At 37.5% G+C, this 23,722-nt stretch overlaps 1 protein-coding gene across 2 annotated transcripts in view; it reads right to left on the bottom strand.

Annotated features, from left to right (window-relative positions):
* The window catches only part of FARS2 (phenylalanyl-tRNA synthetase 2, mitochondrial), a 736,489-nt gene that overhangs the window by 498,111 nt on the left and 214,656 nt on the right, over positions 1-23,722 (bottom strand). The window lies entirely within an intron of this gene.

Below are 23,722 nucleotides of genomic sequence, written 5' to 3'. Positions count from 1 at the left end.
GCAGAGGCCACACCCCGGACAACGGCTTCGACAGGCCGGCTAAACCTTGTGAGGGTAGCCATCGGGTCATAGACTCCTGGTGAACCAGGGCTTTGATCACCCAGCATGTGAAGACTGCTTTTGCTGAACAGACAGAAGAAACCAATAAGAAGGTTCAACAGCTGAGATGGTGACGCAGCAAAGCACTGTGGAGTGCTTAGGGCGTGTTGGAGCACAAAGAACAACATGGCCATCCAATGCAGCTGAGGAAGTCTCCAGGTGTAACGATTTTTTGTGCCATTGGACCCAGGCTTCCAATGCCGAGAGAGTGGGACTGTCTCTGTGCAACAACTTTTCCACTTAAATCTCCTTCACGCACAAGTGTCTTTGTGCACACTCATCTATAAATGATAGATGAAAACACACAAAGACAATCGTCATCCTCAGTTACCGAGAGACTACTACTTTCCTAATATTCCTTGAATTGCTGGTATAAATCCTATCTGGTCATAGTGAATAACCCTTGTGATGACTTGCTGGAGTCTTTTTCCTAGTATCCTATTTAAGATTTTTTGCATCTATATTCATTAGGGATATTGGCCTATAGTTTTCTTTCTCTATTTTTGACCTGCCTGGTTTTGGGATCAGTACCATATTTGTGTTGTAAAATGAATTTGGTAGAACTCCTTTCTTATTCTGTCAAATAGTTTGTATAATATTGGGGTTAGTTGTTCTTTGAATGTTTGATAGAATTCATTTGTGAATCCATCTGGACCTGGGGATTTTTTCTTAGGGAGTTCTTTGATGGCCTGTTCAATTTCTTTTTCTGATGTGGGGTTGGTTAGGTAATCAATTTCTTCCTCTGTTAGTCTAGGCAATTTATATTTTTGTAAGTAATCATCCACGTCACCTAGATTGCCATATTTGTTGCCATATAATTGTGCATAATATTTATTAAAGATTGCCTTAATTTCCTCTTCATTGGAGGTGAGTTCTCCCTTTCCATCCATGATACTGTCAATTTGGTTTTCTTCTTTCATTTTTTTAATTAGACTGACCATGTCTATTTTCTTTGTTTTTTGAAAGTACCAGCTTCTAGACTTATTTATAAAATCAATAGTTCTTTGACTTTCAGTTTTATTATTTTCTCCTTTGATTTTTAGGATCTCTAATTTAGTCTTTATCCGAGGTTTTTTAATTAGTTTAATTTCTAGTTTAATTTGCATGCCCAATTCATTGACCTCTGTTCTCCCTAATTTGTTAATATATAAACTCAAGGATATAAATTTCCCCTTGATTACTGCTTTGGCTGCATCTCATAGGTTTTGAAAGTATGTCTCATCATTGTCATTTTCTTCAATGAAATTATTGTTTCTATGATTTGTTCTTTGACTAACAGGTTTTGGAGAATTGTATTGTTTAATTTCCAATTAATTTTTGATTTATCTCTTCCTGTACCTTTACTAATTATTATTTTCATTTCATTGTGTTCTGAGAAGGTTGCATTATTATTTCTGCTCTTTTGCACTTGTTTGCAATGATTTTATGCCCTAATACATGGTCAGTCTTTGTGAATGTGCCACGAGCTGCTGAAAAGAAGGTGTATTCATTTTTGTCCCTATTTATTTTTCTCCACCTATTTACTAACTCTAATTTTTCTATGATTTCATTCACTTCTCTTACCTCTTTCTTATTTATTTTTTGGTTTGATTTATCTAGTTCAGATAGAGGAAGGTTCAGGTCTCCCACTAGTATAGTTTTTCTATCTATTTCAGCCTTGAGCTCCACTAGTTTCTCCTTTAGAAATCTGGATGCATTTGGTGCATACATGTTGAGTACTGATATTTCCTCATTGTCTATACTGCCTTTTATCAGAATGTAATTATCTTCCCTATCTCTTTTAACTAGATTTATTTTTACTTTGGCTTTGTCAGATATCATGATTGTGACTCCTACCTTCTTTTTATCACTCGATGCCGAGTGATAAATTTGGCTCCATCCTCTTACTTTCACCCTATGAGTATCTACCTTCCTCATGTGTGTTTCTTGCAGACAACATATGGTAGGGTTTTGGATTCTAATCCACCCTGCTATTCACTTGCATTTTATGGGTGAGTTCATTCTATTCACATTCAGATTTATGATTACCAGCTGTGTATTTCCCAGCATTTTGATTTCTACTCCTAGTCCTGCCTTTTCTTCTTTCACTAATGTTTGTTTTTAATCAGTAACTCTAGTTCCCACCCTTATTTTACTTCCCTTTCTATCCCCTCCATTCTTATTCCCCCCTTATTTTCATTGAAGTCTTTTTAAAACTATCCACCCACCCTCTCCCTCCCTTATACTGCTTCCCTCCCCACCAGTCCTTTTGTTACCCTTCTAATTCCCAATAGGGTGCAAATCTATTCTCTGCCCCAATGGATTGGATTATTCTTCCCTCTTTGGGTCAATTTCAATGCACGTAAGAGTTGAGTATTTCCTGTCTCCAACCTCTTTACCCTTCCAGTGTATTGATGTTCTCCCCCCCTCCTGCCATGAGCTTCTTTGTGACATATAAATTTACCTCCTTTTGTTTCTTTTCCCATTTCTTTTAGTACTGACCTCTTTTTTTAGCTCTAATTGTGTATATATGTATATATACACATGTATATGTATTTATGTATACATATATCTATATACATATTCATGTCTTGTTATTTCATCCTATACAGTATGTCACTGTTCCCTCTAAGTGTAATTCCTCTAGCTGCCCAGGTGATAACAACAGTTTTTAAGAGTTACCAATGACCTCTTTTCTTATAGGGATACATATCATTTTAACTTATTGAGTCTCTTAAAAAAAGGGGAGAGGGATTGTATTGTTTTTTATTCCCTCTTTTTTAATTACCTTTTGATGATTCTTTTGAGTTCTGTGCTTAGACATCAAATTTTCTGTTTAGGTCTGGTCTTTTCTTTACAAATTCTTAAAATTCTTCTATTTTGTTGAATGACCATACTTTCCCCTGTAAGAATATATTTGGTTTTGCTGGATAGTTGACTCTTGGTTGTAGACCTAGTTCCCTTGCTTTCCAGAATCTCATATTCTATCGTGCCTTTCAGTCGTTCAGTGTAGATGCAGTCAGGTACTGTGTTATCCTCACTGTGGTTCCATGGTATCTGAATGACTTTTTCTTGGCAGCTTGTAATATTTTTTCTTTGGTCTGATAGTTCTTGAATTTGGCTATAACATTCCTGGGTGTTGTCAGTTGGGGATTAAGTACAGGAGGTGAAGTGTGGATTCCTTCAATCTCCACTTTTCCCTCTTGTTCTAGAATATCAGGGCAGTTTTCTTGAATAATTTCCTGTAGTATTATGTCCAGGCTTCTGGTAAACCAATGATTCTTAAGTTGTCTCTCCTGGAACGGTTTTCTAAATCTTCTGTTTTGTGAATAAGGTGCTTTATATTTTCCTCAATTTGTTTCATTTTTTGGCTTTGTTTTATAGTGTCCTGCTGCCTTGTGAGGTCACTTAATTCTAGTTGTTGTATTCTGGTTCTTAAAGACTGGATTTCATCCCTGACTTTTTGGTCATCCTTCTCCTTCTGGTCTGATTTTCTTTGGAGGTCATCTTTCATCCTCTTTACCTTGTCTTTCATCTCCTTTTTCTCATCTTTCATCTTCTTCACCTCATCTTTCATCTCCTTTGCCTCATTTTCCAGCTGGTTGATTTTGGCTTTCAGGACACTATTTTCTGTTTCCAGATGACTTATCTTAGTTTTTAAGTTCTTTTTTCAATTGTCTTCAGCCTCTATTAATTGTGTTTTGAGTTGCATTTTGAGTTCTTCCAAAGCCTGTATCCAATTTGCTGGGATTTCTGATTTTCCCTTTGCTGATACCTCCCCCTCAGTTTCATTTGCTCTTTGTGCGTTACCTGTACAGAAGCTGTCTATTGTAATTTCTTTCTTATTTTTCTGTTGTTTGCTCATATTTACCCCTTCTTTGGTCCCTGTATTTGTCTGTGCTCTTGCTCCTCTCATTTTTTTGGTTTTAGGGGTTTCTCAGTCTGCCCTCTTCGAGCTTTGACAGAAGATCTCTCCCTGCAGTATGTGGGGGAGAGGTGTTGTAGTTTGAGCTTCCCTGTCATCTTGAGGCTTTTTATTAGATCAAATTAAAATCCAGAAGTCTGTGATGGAGAGTTGTTGGAGTTTAGGCTTCCCTGACCTCTGAAGACTTTTGATGAGATTAAATTCAGCTGGGTTGGGATGGATGTGCCATGAGGCCAAAACCTTCTGGAAGAGCTATATGGAGGGTCTTTGTAGCTCTGTCCAGGCTGCCAGCTCTGTGCTCCCTCTCTAGCTCCTTCCCTGCCAACTGTGTTCAATGCTCTGAGATTGGCACAGCCCTACCCTCAAGATATAACCTCCAGGCCAGTGCCTTTGCCTGCCCAGAGGTTCCCACTGTTGCTAGAGGCTTAGTGCTCTAGTTGGGAGGAGGGAGGGGTCTTGGGACCTTCCTTCTGTCTTCTCCTTAAACCTGGGTGTTCTCAGATTCCAGCTTTTGGGGGCTGAACCTTTTTGACTGAATCTAGCAGGAGAGTTCCTTGGCTCTGTCTTGTTGTTAGTTTTGATATACAGTCTCCTAGGAGCAGTCAGTTTGTGATCAGTAAGGAAGGGTTTTCAGAGGTCTGAACTTCTCCTGCTTCTAAGCTGCCATCTTCTACAATCCCCTTACTAGAATTGTCATCCTGTTGAAATCCCTCCTTCAGTCAAAATCTGACTCTGATGTCAATTTTCCCTGTCCAGAAAGCATCCCCTAACTTTCTATACTTATGTGAACTCTATCATCTCAAACTTCTCATAGTACTTTAATCTAGATGCCTTCTTAGCACTACAGATAACTTTCTTTATATTATACTTTATGTATACAACCGCTACATAGGCCTCCCCACTAGACTCAACCACTTGAAGATAAGGCTCGTTCTTGCACATGGTGCCTCATAAGGAGTAAAGATTGATAACTGAATAGAATTTTAGAGTAAGAAGGCTTTTCATCCATTTTTTGATTACTATCTACCAGTATTTCTATAGAAAAATATTTTCCTCAAATAACCATGGGACAAAGGGCCAAATATTTCCTTTCGGCTGATATCCAGCTCTTTTTCTTGGGGTCACTGGTAGCTTTTTGTCTAATCTTTTTCTTTCCCCGATTCCATTAAATAGAAATCATTCACAATCAGTAGGAATAGGGGCACTTCAAAGAATGCCAAAGGAAGAAGTGCCTTTAAATATAACTTCTAATCCCCTCATTCTTCAGAGGGAAAAATAGAGATTCAACAGAATTAAGTGACTTACCCTAGTTCACAAGGCTTGCTGGGACAGAAAGTAGAACCCACTGTCTTCCTTCAGGTACTGCCATTAAAAGATAACTTTTAATTTGTTCTCCTTCTTTAGCTCCCATTTACCCAACTGAGTCTTTCAGCTTTTAAAACCACTGCATTGTTCATGGCCAAGATTTGCAGTTGTGATGAGTTTCCTGCTATTCTTTCTCCAGGGTAAATGAAGAGATACACAGTTTCCCCCAGAGAAACAAAGCAGTAATAATAAAGAGAAGGATGAATTTGCAAAACTCCTAAACATACTTGAGGGACTGTGGAAGGTGAATATATTTTCAAAGCCAATTTCTAAAGAAGTGAGAATTCATTCGCTTTGAAAGGTTCTTGTCTTCCCTAGTGTCATGCAAATCTGCCAACCCTACCTCAGTAGTGAGGGTATCCAGAGAGTCAGAGCAGCATGGCACCCTGGAGCAGGATACTACATACTTACAAATGGGTAGAATTAGCACTGTTTCAATACTAATGTTAAAGACAGTCTTTCCCTTCTTACATAGGCCAATAAAATTCTGTACTATAGAGCCTCCAAATCACATGCTGGAGGATCTTAGGGAGATTTCAACCCCAATTATTCCTTCTAATAAAGCATTCTTAAAGTAAATAGGGAAAAATCAAACCAAAAAAATCTCATTTTTTCCCTCTCCTACTAGCTTGACACTCATGAAATTGATCCCATTGTCATTAGTTTTTTGCTTGTTAGGAATGGTTAGCTTGCTAAAGGGCTGTTACAAACTGGTGCCCTGGGAATATACATGCAAGAATCCTTTTGATTAGGTCTTCAGTCCTAGGCTGACATTACTATGCCTCCCCTTTCCCAGTGAGGTCAGAGGTCTAACTCAAATCAGTTTAGTTCCTCCTTCAGTTGACCATGAAATGACACAAATGTGTCCTCATGTCTAACTATAGGTCAAAGGGTTTAAGGAGGGGGGTAGTTTATATTTCCTCGTAAGCTGCCAAAGTAATTTTCCCAGGTCATAGGTTTGACCTCGTTACTCCTCCACTCATAAAGGAGCAAGGATTATTCTCCACATCTTTTGATGAAGATGATGGAGAAAACTGAAGTCAAGAGAGATAAGGTGACTTACATAGATCACAACTAGTATCAGATCTTGATTTTTAACCCAGACCTCTCTAGCCCCCAAGTCCAACAGTATTTTTCCCTACTATATACTCCATAGGCTCATCAGGATGCTAATAATACAAGAGCTGTTAAACCTTTCATGCTAGCTAAAGACTAGAGAGGTGAACAATCCCTATAGCTATAGCTACATACACCCAATGGGAGCTTTCAAAAGCTAATTTTTAAATATAAAAACAAAAGGTTGCATGTGAACTTAAATGCAAGGACTTATGTAGATTGTATATTCTTTGTTGATGTGTCTGGCTGCAAATTCAATTGGCTGGCACAATTTATGGCACTTTCCTGCTCTTTGTCCTACCCTTATATCTGTGTGGATAGAATTTGCTCCCCAGAACTCTCTTACCCAACATCCATTTGTGTGTTTATACTACATGCTAATGTAAGGAGGATATAATTTTGGTGTGACCCCGGCTCTCTCTTTTTCTCTCTCTCCTTGAACAGGGCTGCTGAAGCTGGCATCCAGCCAGGCAGGAGAATTTACACATGTGGTCTTACTTTAGTTAGAAATTTAGGCTTTGAACTTCTATTTCTTTTTTTTTGTTTGTTTGTTTCTTCTACTTCAAGTGTTTATTAATAAACTTTATAAAGTTAATACTTAGAGTTATTAATATTAATTTAAATCTTACATGTCCCTGGTGGATAATGAACAAAGAAGCTGTTACTCCCTTAGGTTGGAAACTAGGGGGATATCCCTACTTTCAAATGTGAGGAAGCCTCAGTGCCTCAGAGCCTCAGTGTTGCAGTGCCTCAGAGAACCTGTTTTCTTGTCTTCCCTATCTCTGAGCATAGTTTTCCCAGCTGTTCTGAATATCTATGTGTCTCTCTTTAGTGCCTGGACCTCCAGATGAGAAAAATCTTTTTTATCTGCCTCCTTACCCTTCCTCATTCAAAAAAATCCTTTCTCCTCAGGGAATCAGACATTCTTTTAATTGATCTCCAATTGTCACAATCAATCAATCCATCAATAAGAATTTTTTTAAGCTCCTAGTATGTACCAAGCACTTAGGAGAGTACAAAAATAAATATTTAAAATTCCCTGTTCTCAAGAAGCTTACATTCTATCAGAGGAAATGACATATATTGAGATTCCCAGAAGGATAGCAAATTATGCCTATTCTTTCATCCTGCTAGGTTTATACCTTCAAAAAAATTAAAGGAAGAGAAAGTGGTTTTACATATATAAATATTTATAATAGCTCTTTTTATGATATATAGAAATTAGAAGATAAAAGGACTGTCCTATTAGAAAATGGTTAAACAAATGGTGGTATATGAAAATAATAGAATATTATTGTACTACAATAAACGACAAAATAGATCCTTCCTATCTGCCTTCTTACCTCTTAGATCTGAGATGATCTGCCCTTTCTTTACTACTCAATGGAGTTCCCCACCCTATCCCCCAGCTTTCAAGGACTCATCCTATTGATACCAGAGTTAGTATGAATACCTCTAGGGATTTAACCCTTTTGCAACTCAGAATTCATGAACTAAAAGTGGTGAATCAGGTGCCTTAGCCTCACTAAGAGTAGGGAAAACTGGAGTGCACTACCCCTTTAAGTGAAATAGACAATTTAAAAGGAAAGTGAAGAGATCTCAATGAACTGACAGAGAAGAAAGTAATCAGAACTAGGAGGATTTATAAAACAATTTTTTTTAAAAACACAATTTTGAAAACCTTTAGAAGTCTTATCAGTGCAATAATATAAACCACAAGTCCAAATGAAAGTAGATGAAACATTCCATTCATCTCCCATTGGAGACTGGATGAACTTGAAGTGAATGAGACATACATTTTGATACATGACTGATGTGGTCAATTGTTCTGTCAGACTATGTATTGAGGCATTTGTTTCTCATTTTTGTTTTATTTTTTTTAATATCTGTAAGAGACTATTAGGAGGAACAGATTAACTTTAAAATGCTTGTTAATTGAAATATTTTAACCATATTTAAAAAAAAACAACATAAACACATAAGTTAATAGAAGATATCTAAAAGGTAATGGTGATGAAGAGGGAAGGCTTGAGTAACTAAAGGAATTAGGAAAGACTTCATACAGGAAGTAGCATTTGAATTGAGTTTTGAAGAAAGCAAGGGATTTTAAGAGGCAGAGGTGTGGAGTGGGAGCATTTCAGCTATGAGGACAGTCTGTGTAAAGTAAGTCTTGTGTAAGGAATAGCAAGTAGCACATTTTGGTTAGAATATAGGTCATAAAATGGGGAGTGATGTGTAATCAGAGTAGAAAAATAGGCTGAAGTGAGATTGTAAAGGGCTTTAAAGAACAAACAGAAGAGTCCATATCTTATCCTAGAGGCAACAGAAAGGAACTGGAGACTTCAGAAGGACGTGTTCAGATTTGTGCCATTGAAATATCATTTTAGCAGCTGTGTGGAAAAGGAGTTGGAGAAGAGAATGACTCAAGGCAAAGACCCTTTTTGCAATAAGAAGTAATATGGGCTTGAATTAGAATGATGAGAAGAAAAAAAGAGGATAGAGGTGAGAATTTTTACCAAGATAAAACTCACAGGGCTGGTAAACTGAGAGCATGTGTCAAATGAGGGAAATGAAGAGGCCAAGGGAAAAAATAGAGAACTATAATAGTTATAGGGAATTGTAGGAATTGAAGAGGGACAAAGGATGAGGAAGGTTTTATAACAGGGAATGGAGGGGTTGAAGGGAGAGAGGGAATATGGCTGCCAGTGAGGTAAAAGGAGGGAGATGCCCCCTGCTGAGAGGCTATCTTTGAATAATGGGGTTCCTAGAAATGGGCTAACTATGACAGCCTGAGGAGATGTCTTCTCTATTGATTGATGTTGAAGATACCCCAGAGCAGGTAAGCATGGAATCCCCTGAGGGACAACCAGCCCCCCCACCCCAGACCAAGGTCACCCAGCAGATGTCTGATAAAGACTGTTTATGGTTGAATGGCTGTCTTATAATTTATACTGAATTGAATTTTGCTTTATTCAAACTCTAGTTAAATGCAACCTAGCTATAGTTAATGTTAGAAAGAAAATGTTGGTGGAGCTGTGAATTAGCCCAACCATCCTAGAAAGGAATCTGGAATTATATGAAGTGACTAAAATATCCATGTGCTTGAAATTAGAAATTCCACTGCTAAGTATATACATCAAGGCAGTCAATGACAAGAAAAAAGGTCTCACATATGCTAAAAGATTTACAGCCTCATTTTTTGTAGCAGCAAAGAACTAGAAACAGTAACTGCCCATCAACTGGGGGACTATTAAAATCCATCAATGTAATGGAATATTCCAGTGAGCTAAGAAACCAAAATGATGAAGAATATAAAGAATCATGAAAAAATTTATATGAACTGACACAAAATAGAGTAAGCAGGAAAACTATATATGCAATGAATATAGGAATGTAAAAGTATGGGAGAGAAAGAAATGAAAAAATTAAGATATGAAAAATGAAACTAATAAGAATATAAGAAAAATGGATAACTAAAAAAATTAAATAAAAAAGGACAACAAAATAATTTATAATGATTAAGCTTGGCTCCAAAGATTATAACACATATTGCCTCACTTATTTGTAGACAAAGAGGATTATGGATGTGGAACACTGCATATGTCATACATTTTAAATGTGTTGGTTAGTTTTGCTGTCTTGTTTTTCCTCATATTTATTCTTCCGGGGAGAGGGAGGAAGGGAGCAGAAGTGAAATAAAATACATTGGGAAATATAGGCAATAGAAAACTCAAACAGATATATATATATATATATTATATATATATATATATATGGATATATATATTATATATATATATGGATATGGATATATATGCACACACATATGCGTGTATTGCTGTTGTTCATTCTTTATTTTCAAAGAGGGCCAATAATGTCACGGGGTGATGTCTTGATGAGAATGAATTGAATTTAAATGAGAGAGAATTGCCCAAAATCATCAGACTCACTCTCTCTTCCACAATTATTGAAGTCTAGTAGCAAGACAAAAGTCAAGACAACTGGCAATGGCCTAGGATGCAGTGGATTTTTACTTTGCCACCTTCAACATCTGATCCAGTTCCATACTACCTGCTTCAGCCCTCCTCATGGCCATTAGAACATTCTTCCAGGGGAAGTCTTCACATGCTTTCCCCTAAGTTGGGTTTAAAGCCTATCAGTAATTCTTAATCTGGTTTAGAACATCTGCCAAGACAGTTTTACTGGGGTAAGAGTTGGATAAATAGGTGCACTCAAAAGGTAGATGAGCAGCCCTGGAAAGAGCTCAGCAAAACCTCACACAAGAGGAGCTAGTCCTCCCCAAACACTACTCCACACACATACACTATATATATACACATACATAATTAAAAGAATGGCCAGTTCTATGCTTTGGTGACAACATTTCACCATTATGTGGTTGAGTGTTCCTAGTATCCATGTGCCCTTTATACCATCTTTACCCTTGTGTATCACATTAACTCCCTGAGTGAGAATGACACATTTTTCCTTAATTGTTCTCCTTTCAATTGCTAGACAAAGGCACGTACTTAGAAAAATAATAATAATAGGCATTCAAAAATTGTTTTTCATATTTGCAAAATGTTCTACATAAATTATCTCCTTTGATCCTCACAATAACCTTCTGAGTTTGGGATTACACAAGTTATTTACCTCATTTTATAGTTGAAGAAAAAGATACAGAAAATTGTTAAAAGTTGCCCATAATCACACAGTTAGAGTCATAAATAGAATGTGAATACAGGTCTTCCTGATTCTATGTCCAATTAACTATCAGCTATATTATGAAGCTCTCTATATACTTAGGTATAGTTATACAAGCTAGATATGTCAGCCCTTGTGGCCTGTTTCCAAATTTCTCTCAACTAATATATAAAGACCCAGAATAGTAGAAAACTGCATGGAAATATTAATCTCCCAAGAATGCAAAACTGAAAGGCTCAGATCTGTTTTCTCTTACTAGTTTCAGACTAGCCTGAAAGAAAACACTCAAGATTCATTACAAAGCACTAGATGCTACAGCAGTGATTCCTTGGCAGAATTTATCCAGATTTGTGCTTCCTACTTCCAACAGGGCTGAATCAGCATGAAAAGGAGTTTTTGGTGGTTTGTTATAGCCAAGTATCAAAGCCATACAACAACTACTTCTTGACTGGAGGGAATTGTAGCTCCCTTGTCACAATGCTGGGGATGTGGGGTGTGGGCAGCCATTCCCAAGCTCAGCAAGTATTCCCAGCCATATGAGTCTCTTCCACAGGTTAGAGGGAAAAGTTAAACAATAGGTAGGATAGCGCTCCTACTTAACAGGGTTCCTTCTGAAGTGAATGACAAATTTCCTATTTCCTAAAGAGGAACAGCTCCACTTCTCAGCCAGTTTGTGATACAAAGATGACTGAAATATCCTACACCAAATAAATAGGCTATCTGCTGGACAGATTTTTTTTTTCCAGGTTTCCTTTGATCATTCATTACTCAACTGGCCTCAGGGCACCAGTACTATAGAAGTCTATCTGTACAGTTGTAAAAATTATTTCAAATACACATAATAAAAGTGTCACAACTACTTTTTGTCAAGAAGAGAGCAATATTTTATCACAGGCCAAATAGGATCACTCCAGGTTTCTTCCTACTTCCTATTATCTGTCATTGACTTCACTGTCCCTAAGGTTTTTGACAATCTCTTTTACTGGACCTAACCTCAAAATACCCATCACCTGGGTAAACTCACTAGATCTTCCACCATCTACTTTATTTTTTCCAATTTTATCAGAAGCATTTTTATTAATAGACTGTTAGGAAAAGCAATCATGGTAGATACTTTTAGTTCATTCCTCGAATATCTCCACCAAATAATATATGTGATCATTTCCTTCCTTCCATCTGTGAGAATTTATTTTTTATATACTGTTTTAATTCCTAAATATTAGAGAGAATTCATCTGTCAAGGGCTTGAATCATGGGCTCCAACTAATCTGTGGACTTTTACATTTTTTTTTGTCTTAGGAATTCTATGGACCACTATACTGTTAAAACCTGGTTAACTGGTAAAGAAGACAATGATGCTCTTCTTGATTGCATGGGTGACTCTCATCAACTGTGGGGTGGGGAGGGGTGGAGAGTTTGGTGAACCATCTCCTAATTAGCTATTTACCAATTAGAAATGTCTTAAAATGTTCAAAGGAGAAGGTGAATAATGAGCTCTCAAAACTGTATCATCCTAAGGGTCATCCTAAGGGACCTTTCAGATCTTTGGTTGTCAAGACGGCCACTGATCTATCAATTTATTGGTCATAGCTAGCCTAATCAGCAAATTGATATTCTTACCAAAACCAGTCTCTGAATTATTTTAATCATAATACATCCCTTGGGGAAAGTAAATTGAAGGGCCAGAGAAAATTGCTGACAGTTTTGAAGCTCTTGCTAATACTACAGATCTCATGAATCAAGTCCTTCATTCAGAGAATTACAGCTTGGTAGCACAGAGAATATAGTATTGGACCCAGGGTTAGGAAGACATGAGTTCAGATCAATATTCAGACACTTAATGGCTGTGTGACTGGAAAAAATAATTAATTGCTATCTGCTTGAGTTTTCTCATCTGTAAAATGGGATAATAATAGTATTCTCCCAAGCAGGGATATTATGAGGATCAAATAAGATAATGTTTGTAAATTACTTTAGAAATTTTAAAGCACTAAATAAATGATAGCTGCTACTCTTGTTGTTATAGTTACCCAGAAGTTTGTTTGTTTTTTCAATAGAGATAAGTCAGGGCATTTCACTCTTGATCTTGCCACAATCATGCTTGTAAATCATCAATATGTTCATTGAGGTCTTGTTGTTATATTTAATAAATGTAGCACTGAAGATTCAATGAAGACAGAAAAGTTGTAACTTGTTATAGACCCTTAAATTGATACCACTGAAACTCTAAATTTGATCACAAAAGCTAATTGGTGCATTGTGATTGCTAGTTTTTCTTCCCAAAGTAGCCAACTATATATCTGTCTGTATGATTTTAAGAAGGCATTAGGTCTTTCATAGACAACCTTCCTTATTTCTTCTAAAGCTTGTTTGTGACCACCTTCTACAGCTGGCATTTCATCTTCAGGTATACAAAGGCCTTTAGCTTTTTCAGAAGGGATTCTGTTAAAGATGGCAGCTGCTGCTTCTGTTCTTTCACATCTACCATGATTCCAGCCAGGAGAGAGGTCTCCATTTACTTTATATAGAGAAGCTTGTCAGCTACCTACTATTATTTTAATGAGTTAATGCAGCAAACATTTAATAAGTGCCCACCATATTCGAGATCCTCTGCTAAGTCGATAGGATTACAAAAATTGAAACATGAGAATCCCTGTCCTGAAGTTGCTTACCTCCTACTGGGGAGATAGAACATGTATATAAATAAGTGCATTACAAGGTAAATTTAAGTTGGCAGAGATCACTCAAAACGGGAGGTATAAGGAAAGTGTGACAGAGGAGCTGACATTAGAGATGAGGCTTGAAGGTATAAAAAGACTCTGAGAGGCAGAGGTGAGGAAGGAGGACATTTGAAGCATGAGAAAACAGATGGTGTAAATGCACTGAGACAAGAGATGGAGGGTCAAGTTTGGGGAAAGCCAAAAGTCTGGTTATGCTTAGAGCCTGGGGAAGAGAGGAGAATAAAAGCAAAGTAGATGAATAGTTGCTAGATTGTACAGGAAAGGGATATAGAAGCCAGACTATGAAAGATCTTATTTGTAAGACTGAGTAATTTGTAGTATAGCTCCTAAGACCTCTTCAATCATAGGTCCCCTAGAAAACTATTCCAGGCTCCAGGTACTTTGTGAATCACAATCCTCTCTGAACCACAGATCATGAATCTCCAAAGATGCATTTTGCTTTACTAGTCAGGGTTAACATTTAGTTCCAACAAAGGCATTTAATGAAATATCATAGTAATAAAAATAACAACAGAACATTCCTCTTCATAAAATTTTATCTCTCTCTCCTGCAACTATACTCATCCTTAATAGGAAGAGTAGACATTCAAAGAAATTATGAATGGGTCATTCAAACACCACAGGGAATATGCATCCCAGGTACATGTGTGGAAGGACAAATCATGCCTTCAATGCTGAAAAGCTGCCAATTCTGGTGACATCATCCTATTGCTTGTCTCCTAGGTCTCTCCCCAACAGGTATTCTATCTCTGCTGCTCCCCATGAGTATTGTGCCTACCCTGCCCTCCTGCTGGGCACTATGACTGATGCTTCTTGCTGGGCATCACATCTGCTCTTCCAGCTGGTCTTTAGGTATCCAGCTGTTTTCAGAAAGTGTCTCCCCTGCAAGGGAGAGTAATAGCTCTTTTAATTCAGTTCTTTCAGTAACTTTCACAATCTACTGGGAGAGGGGGGCCAGGGGTAGTGTGATGTGGTTCAGAAGCCTCTTCCCTGCAGAGAGGGGGTACAACTCTTTTACCTTCCAACTGTGCCTCAGCTATAGTCTTTAGCTGAGGTTCTATCTTTGGAGTCTCCTGCTGTGCTGACCAACCACCACTGTTACACTCCCATCTGAGTTATGGTCAGAAACCCAATTTAACTCTTAGGCCTTATCACAACCTAACAATTGAGACTTGAGACACATATTCCCAGGATATATGTCTTTCCTTCAAAAAAAAAGGGGAGCTGAACCTGGGGTAATGAAAATACTTTTTTTTATTTTTCCATTCATGCTCCTCTATTCTATGCAAATAATAAAGCGGGCTGCTTAGAAAAGGTGACTTTACTGAAAAGTAGGAAAAGAGCTTTGTCCCACTTCCTCTGGGTGGAGGGACCCCATAGCTTTTACCCTAGAGGCAATGGAAAGGCACTGTACTTTTTTTTTTTTAATCCTTACCTTCCATCTTAGAATCAATGCTAGGCATTGGTTCCAAGACAGAGGAGTGGTAAAAGCCAGGCAATGGGAGTTAAGGGACTTGCCCAGGGTCACACAGCTAGGAAGTGTTTGAGGCCAGATTTGAATCCAGGACCTCCCATCTCTAGGCCTGGCTCTCAATTCACTGAGCCACCAGCCGACCCCCATTTCTTTTTTTTTTTTAAACAAGCAAATGACATGGTCATACTTATACCTTAGGTTGAGAATTGTGGCGGTGGGGAGGATTAAAGAGAGGAGAAGCTGGAATCAAGGAAGAGAATAAGAGTCTATCACAGAAGTAGAGGGAAAGTGAGGAAGAAATGAGCCAGGATGATGGGTACACAAAGAGAAAGATGATCAATTCATGAAACACTAAGGAGATAGAATTTTCTAAGACCTAGCAATTGATTATATACGAAGTAAAGAATTAGGGAAAGGCAAGGATGTCTCCTCAGCTATAAGCCTAGGGGAATGGGAGGATGGAAGTGCCCTCAAATGAAATAAGGACATTTTAAAACCCATTTCACTCAGCTACATCAATTATTGATAGTCTATTAATGTTTCACATCTTTTCCCAGAAGTGATAAATTCCACCAAAACTAAAGGTGTTTTGGCTGCATTCAGGGATTCTACTGGAGACATCTCTGGTCCTGAGAACAAGCTCTGAAAATGACAAATCCCAGGGCAGTATGTGGACAAGGCACGAGACTTGGAATCAAGGAGAGGTAGATCCAAATTGTACCTCAGGCAATATCTATCTGTGAGACCCAAAGGAAGAAGATTAACTTCCTTGGATTACCTCAACTTTCTCATTTACAAAGTGAGAGGGATGGATTCAGTGGCCTCTAAGGTCCCTTACAGCTCTAACCCATGAATTATGATCTACTGAATTCACGGAAGTCCATTGCTATGTACATAAATCCTGACAGTTGCAATATGCATAAGGCAAATGATGACACCATTAGCTCCAATATCCCATCCAAAACACCCTCTCCACAGACTACATTTAAAACTAGGGCTGAGCAGCCAAGTTCAGGGCTGTCTGCAAGCTCTGAACACAAAACACCCGACAACAAAACTTCCCCTAAATCACTGCCCCTGCCTGTCTTTCCATCTGAAACCACACCAAACTCTGCAAGGAGGAGACAACTAACTCTTCTGAGAACAGGCCTGTAAGTTAAGCTTACCTATTTCACTGCAGGCAACTTCCAATTATTCCATATTCCCTAGAAAACAAAAGAAAAATCTATTCCTTCATCTAGGGGTGTGCTAGAGCACGCAACTACAGGGATATCCTGGAAATAAGTAGGCAACACAGCTACTGGGAATGATTGAGTAGAAGATGTGGATTGAGTGAGCCTCAAAGGAAGGAGTCTTGACTTGTGATTTCATAAGTGTAGGGAACTCATGTTGTGAAAAAACCTCTACCTATGCAGCTTGACCAGTATCATCTTAAAAAGCGGCCTGGGATTTATTACTATTGTTGTTCAGTCAGATCCAATTCTTCATAACCCTGTGGACCACGGCATGCTGATGCTGTAAATAGAGTTTTTTGGCAAGGATACTGGAGTGGTTTGCCTTTTCCTTCTTCAGCTCATTTTATAGATGAAGAAACTGCAGCAAACAGGGTCAAGTGACTTGTCCAGGGTCACAATTAGAACTCAGGAAGATATGTCTTCTTGACTCCAGGCCCAGAGTTCTATCCATGGTTCCACCTAGCTTCCTGGGATAATGTGAGATCAATTAATTTATCTCTGGACATAGAATTAGAACTCAAACTGGAGTCTTCCTTACTCTAGGGTTAAGCCTCTATCTAAATATCTATGCTACAATCCCTCTCTCTGAAAAAAATTAACATTTCTTACTCATTTTTTGAGTTTTATAATTTCAATAGAATTTCATATATTCAATAAGATTTCAAGATATTTTTCTTTAATCAGATAATTAGCTTCCTTTGACTTGAGGAAATAACTATTATTTTATTCTCATTCTCTCTCACCTCAAAGTTCCCCATTTTTCCAAGACCTTCTAATGTATGTTAAAATGGTTCCACAGTCACAAAAAGACCATTTATTTTTTCCAAAAAAGACTTGTATAAATGCTTGCTAATACAATGGATGGTGCAAAATGTTAGGGAGAAAAAGAAGTAAATAAAAGGTGAGATAGCCTGACCTCAAAGAACTTGCCATCTATCTAGTAATAGACTCATAAATTTAAATTAGATTAGGACAAATGCATGTAAAGAATATAAAGTACCAAGAAGTTGGCTGAGGGATGGGTCACTTCCAGGTTGTGGGAATTCCTAACTTGAAGTGTGATTTCTAAAGGGCCTTCATAGTTGGAATTATCATGGTCAACAGGAAATAGAGAGAGGGGTTGACATTGTAGGTGAAGGGAAGAGGAATATAAACTGATTAATCCTGAACCCCTCCTCCTAGTTTATCTGCAATAGATTTGCAAACAAAGTATTTTGAAAAATTGTAAAAGAAAAAAATTTTGAAGCATAACTAAGAAAATTCAAATAGAATAAAAGTAGTGTTGGAGGGTGTTTCATTTATTTTTCCTTCTAAAACTGCATTCTCTGTTAAAACAGCCTCAGGAAAGGGGTACAACCAAATCATTAACAGAAACAATAAACTACACTCTAAAAAACAGAAGCTTTAATAACAGGACACAAACTGCCACAAGGAAACAGCATGGTGAAATTTTAATTTTGATTTTCAGGTGCAAAGGAATATGTCATAAAAAGACCAAGGTGAAAAGATAAGACAAAGAAACAAAGGAATAGAACATAAAAGAGTTTATTGCACATTTCAAAAACTCTGCAGAGGATATCACCATTCATAACAAGAAGAAAAATAGAATTATTGCTCTGAGATTTGTATTACGGTTCTCAGGATTCAGTATCTCATGATGAACCTGGGGGTGGAAGGTGGAGAGCTGGGGTAGGAGTTAATGAAAGACAGGATGTTCATAGCTTCCTTGAATAGTAACTAAGTCATTCCTGTCTCTTGGGAGTAGGGAGGACTGCCTAAGGACCACAGCCTTACCATAATCTCAAGTACCTAGAAATGGCTTGGTTTACTGAGGACTTATTGAATGTGTGCACATACAGTGCATAATCTGTGAGTTCCTATTTAATTAAAACAAAGTTTTTATATTATTTTACCTACATCAGCCCTCTGTTTTCAAATGTAGCCAGTAACTCCAGATCTAATTGAGGCTGAGGTACAGAGGAAGGTCATTTTCCTACAAGACCATCAAGAAGGGCAAAAAATAAAATAAAATAAAATATTTTTAAAATAGAGTTCATAGTTCTGCAATGCCCAGGAGAGAAAGAAGAAAGAATCTTACAGTCCAAAAGAAACAATACTCAATCTCCAGAACAGCATAGGCTCTTTGGGGGGTTGTTAATATGCAGTGCGCATGCTATGAAAAGGCTGTGTCTGCACGTGTCAGTTTTCTATAACAGCTGCTAAATGGTCATAGATTGGACCAACATTTCCCATCTTGTTTAATATAAAACCTAGCACACATCTCAGCAGTTGTGAAAAACACAGCAAGCATCGTAACTCACACTTTTACACACTTTTGCTCATGAGGGCCTCTGTAACACACACACACACACACACACACACACACAGAGGACTGCTTTTGGAAGTTGGGTAAAAATCAAGAGCTAATGTGTATTTATATTTAGGATTTTGCACAAGTTCTATTGTGTTCAGAGAATGGCTAGAGAAGAAAGATGTGTTATTTTTGAAAATACAATTGTAATAAATTTAGTGCATATCAACTATTGACTTTCTCTAAGGAGATGGAATGTGTAATACAAATTACAGTGGGGAGAGAAGAAAGAGCACTGGTCTTAGATACAAGAGATCTGGCTTTGAGCCCTGGCTCTGAAAGTTAATATCAGTGTGATCCTGGGCAAGCTTAAACCTTTCTAAGGTTTGGGTTCCTCACCTGTGAAATAAGAATAATGATATGTGTATTATTTACCTCACAGGATTATGTGAATGGAATATGCTTTATAACTCAAGAAAGCACCCCAGCAGGACAAGTTAAAGGGATAATAAAAGTTCTGCTGACTCTGCCACCAGAAAGAAGATAGTCTTGAAGATTTCTGAAATGGTAACAGACATCTACCATCACCAGAGCAAGATTTCTTAAAATGAAATTTGAAAAGTAATAAGGTGGAGTGAAAAGAACTTGGGACTAGCAGTAAAGCACAGTGGAATCTAAGAAAGTTCAAATCTCAAAAAAATTAGCCTTGTAGTTTTGGGCAAGTCAATTTTGGGGCCTTAGTCTTCTCTTAAAGTGAGGGGCTAGAGAAACTAAGGGCTTGCTACCTAAATTCTACATTTCTTGAAATCTTAGAGTTTAATTCTGAATTTAAAAAAAAGACATACTGTATCTATATTCATGTATCATGTATACATGCCACAGATAGAACATTGGGCCTGAAGTCAGGAAGACTCCTCTTCCTGATTTCAAGTTTTGTCTCAGACACATAGCTGGGTGACCCTGGGCAAGTCATTTAATGCCTCACTTTCCTCATCTGTAAAATGAGACTGAGAAGGGTTTTGCAAATAACTCCAGTATCCTTGCCAAGAAAACTCCAAAATAGATCACAGAGTCAAGACATGACTAAGACAACTAAACAACACATGTACAAATATAATACATATGCTTATATGATATTTGAGAAATATATGTGTATATATATATAATATATATTCCCCCTCCAATGAAATAAGGAAGCAACAAATGTTATCATTTATTTGTTATTTAAGAACTTCTGATATGAGCAAGGTAGCTGGATCAAGGAGCCATCACAGTCACAACTACATATAATGCAGATGGTCATTTTTCTTAAGGAAACTGGAAAATCTCTTTTTTTTTTTACCTTTTAAACATTATTTTATTTGGTCATTTTCAAACATTATTCATTGGGGAAAAAATCATTTTCTTTTCCTCCCCCACCCTCCTGCCACCCCTCCCACAGCTGACACGTGATTCCACTGGGTATCACATGTGTCCTTGATCTGAACCCATTTCCAAGTTACTCCCACAGTTTGTCCTCTGCTTGTGGATAGTGTTTTTTTTCTCCTAGATCCCTCCAGGTTGTTCAGGGACATTGCACTGACACAGATGGAGAAGTCCATTACAATCGATTGTACCACAGTGTGTCAGTCTCTGTGTACAATGTTCTCCAGGTTCTGCTCCTTTCGCTCTGCATCAATTCCTGGAGGTTGTTCAGGAAACTGGAAAATTTCACTTGATCTTGCAAGTTCAGAAATTGCACAAATAGTCAAAATAAAAACCATGAAACAAATTATATATGATTGAATTTATGTCTTCAAGGTTCTATTTGAGAACATTTCTTTGTCTATAGAGTGCCAACCACATTCTTGGTCCTTGAAAAATATTTGTTGATGGCCCTCCTGAATCTTGGATCAGAGATCTAGCCTTATCACCCGTGAAATTAAACTCAAATAGAAAGCAGGGCTGCTGAACCATACATACAGATTTCTATGGGCAGATTCTGTGAGCCCATATTAACTTAGAAAATCACATATTAACATTGTCTATGTTCTATTCTAGTTTTAATTGTTTTGTTAAGTATTTCCCAATTACATGTTAATCTGTTTAGGACAACACTAAAGAGTGTTATAGCATAGTCTAAGTCATTCAATTTCTCAGAAAAAATACAACTGTTCTATTGTCGGTACTTTGCTAACTCTTCCTAAAACCACTCTCTTATTTTTCACTCCACTTATAATTTTTATTTCATTTAGTCACTTCTCAAGCATTTACTGGGCTTCTAATTATATGCAAGTTATTACTACGCTTCCTTTTTTCCAAAGTCATTCTTTTTGATATTTGTGAATGGCTCCCTTTTCCTCACTTTTGATTATTTTAACTCCTCAACTTTTTAAAATTCCCTTCATGTTTTAATGTTTTCCCTGTTGTCCTCCCTTTCCTCTCATACCATTGAGGGTTTTCTTGTATTTGCCTCTCAATTTTTTTTTCATTAGCACATTCCCTGCTTATTTAACTTCTTTAGTGATCTTTTTCCCCTCTCAAAGCCTCACCCTACTTTCCATTGCTTTATGTTGTTTTTATTTCCTTCACACTACAGGGTTGACTATTTTAATGGAGGAAACATAAGCTGTGGTATGAGGAGAGACCTGGATTCAATTCCCACATCCAACATTTATCCATTGTATATCCATGGGTAAGTCACTTAGCTTTTCTAAGCCTCTTTCTACTCCTCAGTAAAATAAAAATGAGATGATGTATGTGTAGTGTTTTGCAAGACGTAGATAACAACATAAATGCCAGCTTTTCACTTGAAGTCTTCCTTAAAAATTGACCTCATCAACAAAACCTCCCACCCCATTCCGAAGGGCATGCACCTTGAATTGTTCTCCTGTAGTGAAGATATTTGTTCTGACTCATCCATACTTTCTCCAATAATCCCATTGTGACCAGTGACATATAGTCTTATAACAGCTGGACAGAGTTAGTGGTATATATACTACCATGGAATGAAGCAAAACGTATATGCTTTGGGGATGGAACAACCACCCTTGGATTCATTTTGGCACTAAAATTCTAAATGCACTAACTAGATGCCACAGAAAGCTGAATCCTTCCACAAACTGGATAATTCAGTAAAAGTGCTAGGAGACATTTTATATTAAATCCCACATCCAATCCTGTTTCCAAAGAATTTCTTAAGAAATCATAGGAAAGTGAATTTTAGCAGGGAAAAGGGAAAGATGGTTGTCTGTTCTTTGTCATCTGAGATAAAGCAAACAGAATCTGGATTTTAGCAAAATTCTACTACATCTCCTTTCCCTGCTCATTGTAGTGGTTTCTGCCAAAAGGATCATGCCTCTGGCAAAGCCTAAGGTCTCTCTGCTCACTGGACTCTGCCTAGTTTGCTAAGCCCACAAACCAACTAGGTGATGTTCCAACAGAATGGTATAAACAATCCTTAAAAACACTACCCTTTGTGTCTTCTGTCATCTGATGCATTTAATTATGGGCACTTCAATTTAAGGACACTGACAAATTTGAGCTTTCCTGAAGAATGGTGAAGGGTCTGAAAACCACATCCTTCTGAAAAATAGTTGAAAGAACTAAAGATGTTTAGCTTGGAAAAAAAAAAGATTTATGGGAAACACAGCACTCTCTTAAAATCTAAGGGCTAGCCAATGGAAAAGAAATTTGATTTGTTTTGTGTGACTCAGGAAGGCAAATTTAAAACCAATAGGCAGGTGTTTCAGGTAGACAGTTTTCACCTCAATAAAGAATATTCTGAGTCATTAAGCTGTTCAAAAATAGAATGGTTTGTCTTGTGAAATAGTGAGTCTTCCATTATTTAAAAAATTGTCCAAATACAAGTTGGAGAATTACCTGTAAAATATTTTACAGAGGGGATTCCTGCATCGGATAGGAGCTTGGAACCTAATAACCAATGGAGGCTCTAAACTCCTGGGAAGGAGCTTCTTTAGGGCCAGGAACAAGGTGAGGGAATACCTCCAGAACTCATTTTCAAAGTTCATTAAGAATAAATAAAGGGGGAGAAGGGATCAGCCTAGGTTTCTCAGTAGATTGAGAGCTAGGCCTAAAGGTAGCTCAGTGAATTGAGAATCAGGCTTGGAATTGGGAAGTCCTGGATTCAAATCTGGCCTCAGATACTTCCTAGCTGTGTAACCCTAGGCAAGTCAACTAACTATTGTTGCCTAGGCCTTACTACTCTTCTGACTTGGAACCAATACACAGTATTAATTCTAAGACAGAAATTAAGGATTTAAAAAAGAAAAAAAAAATAAATAATAGGGTATTGGGGACAAGTTTGAAATATTTCAGAATATACTGACCAATGTATGGGATCTGAATTATAGGATCATCCACTGAGAGCTAGAAAAGCCCATACAAGTCAGTTAATACAAATACCATATTTTAAAGATAAGGATTCTAAAGTACTAAGAGGTTAAAAGATAATTAATTCATTGTGACACAGGCCAAAAAGAGCAGGACTGAGATTTGAGCCCAGGTCCTACAACTCAAAAACCAAAACCCATTCCCCTGTTCCAATGCAATCACTCAAAAATCCTAAAATAATATTATAATTACCATTCAAATTCCCAATCAACTTGTCCTATGGTCCAATTTTCCCTGGGCACCCACCTGAATAAGAATCTTTCCCAATCTGCAAAATCTGATCTAACAACATTCCTGCCACCTACCACTAATAATTTTTCCTTGTATGCAATATTTACTAAATTTCTTCTTAAATAAAGATTCTGATTCTTTTTCTGACTC

The sequence above is a fragment of the Monodelphis domestica genome, chromosome 3 (genome assembly GCF_027887165.1).
Source record: "Monodelphis domestica isolate mMonDom1 chromosome 3, mMonDom1.pri, whole genome shotgun sequence".
NCBI lineage: Eukaryota > Metazoa > Chordata > Mammalia > Didelphimorphia > Didelphidae > Monodelphis > Monodelphis domestica.
Note: the sequence above shows the minus strand (reverse complement) of the source record. Positions and strands in the feature narration are given on the sequence as shown.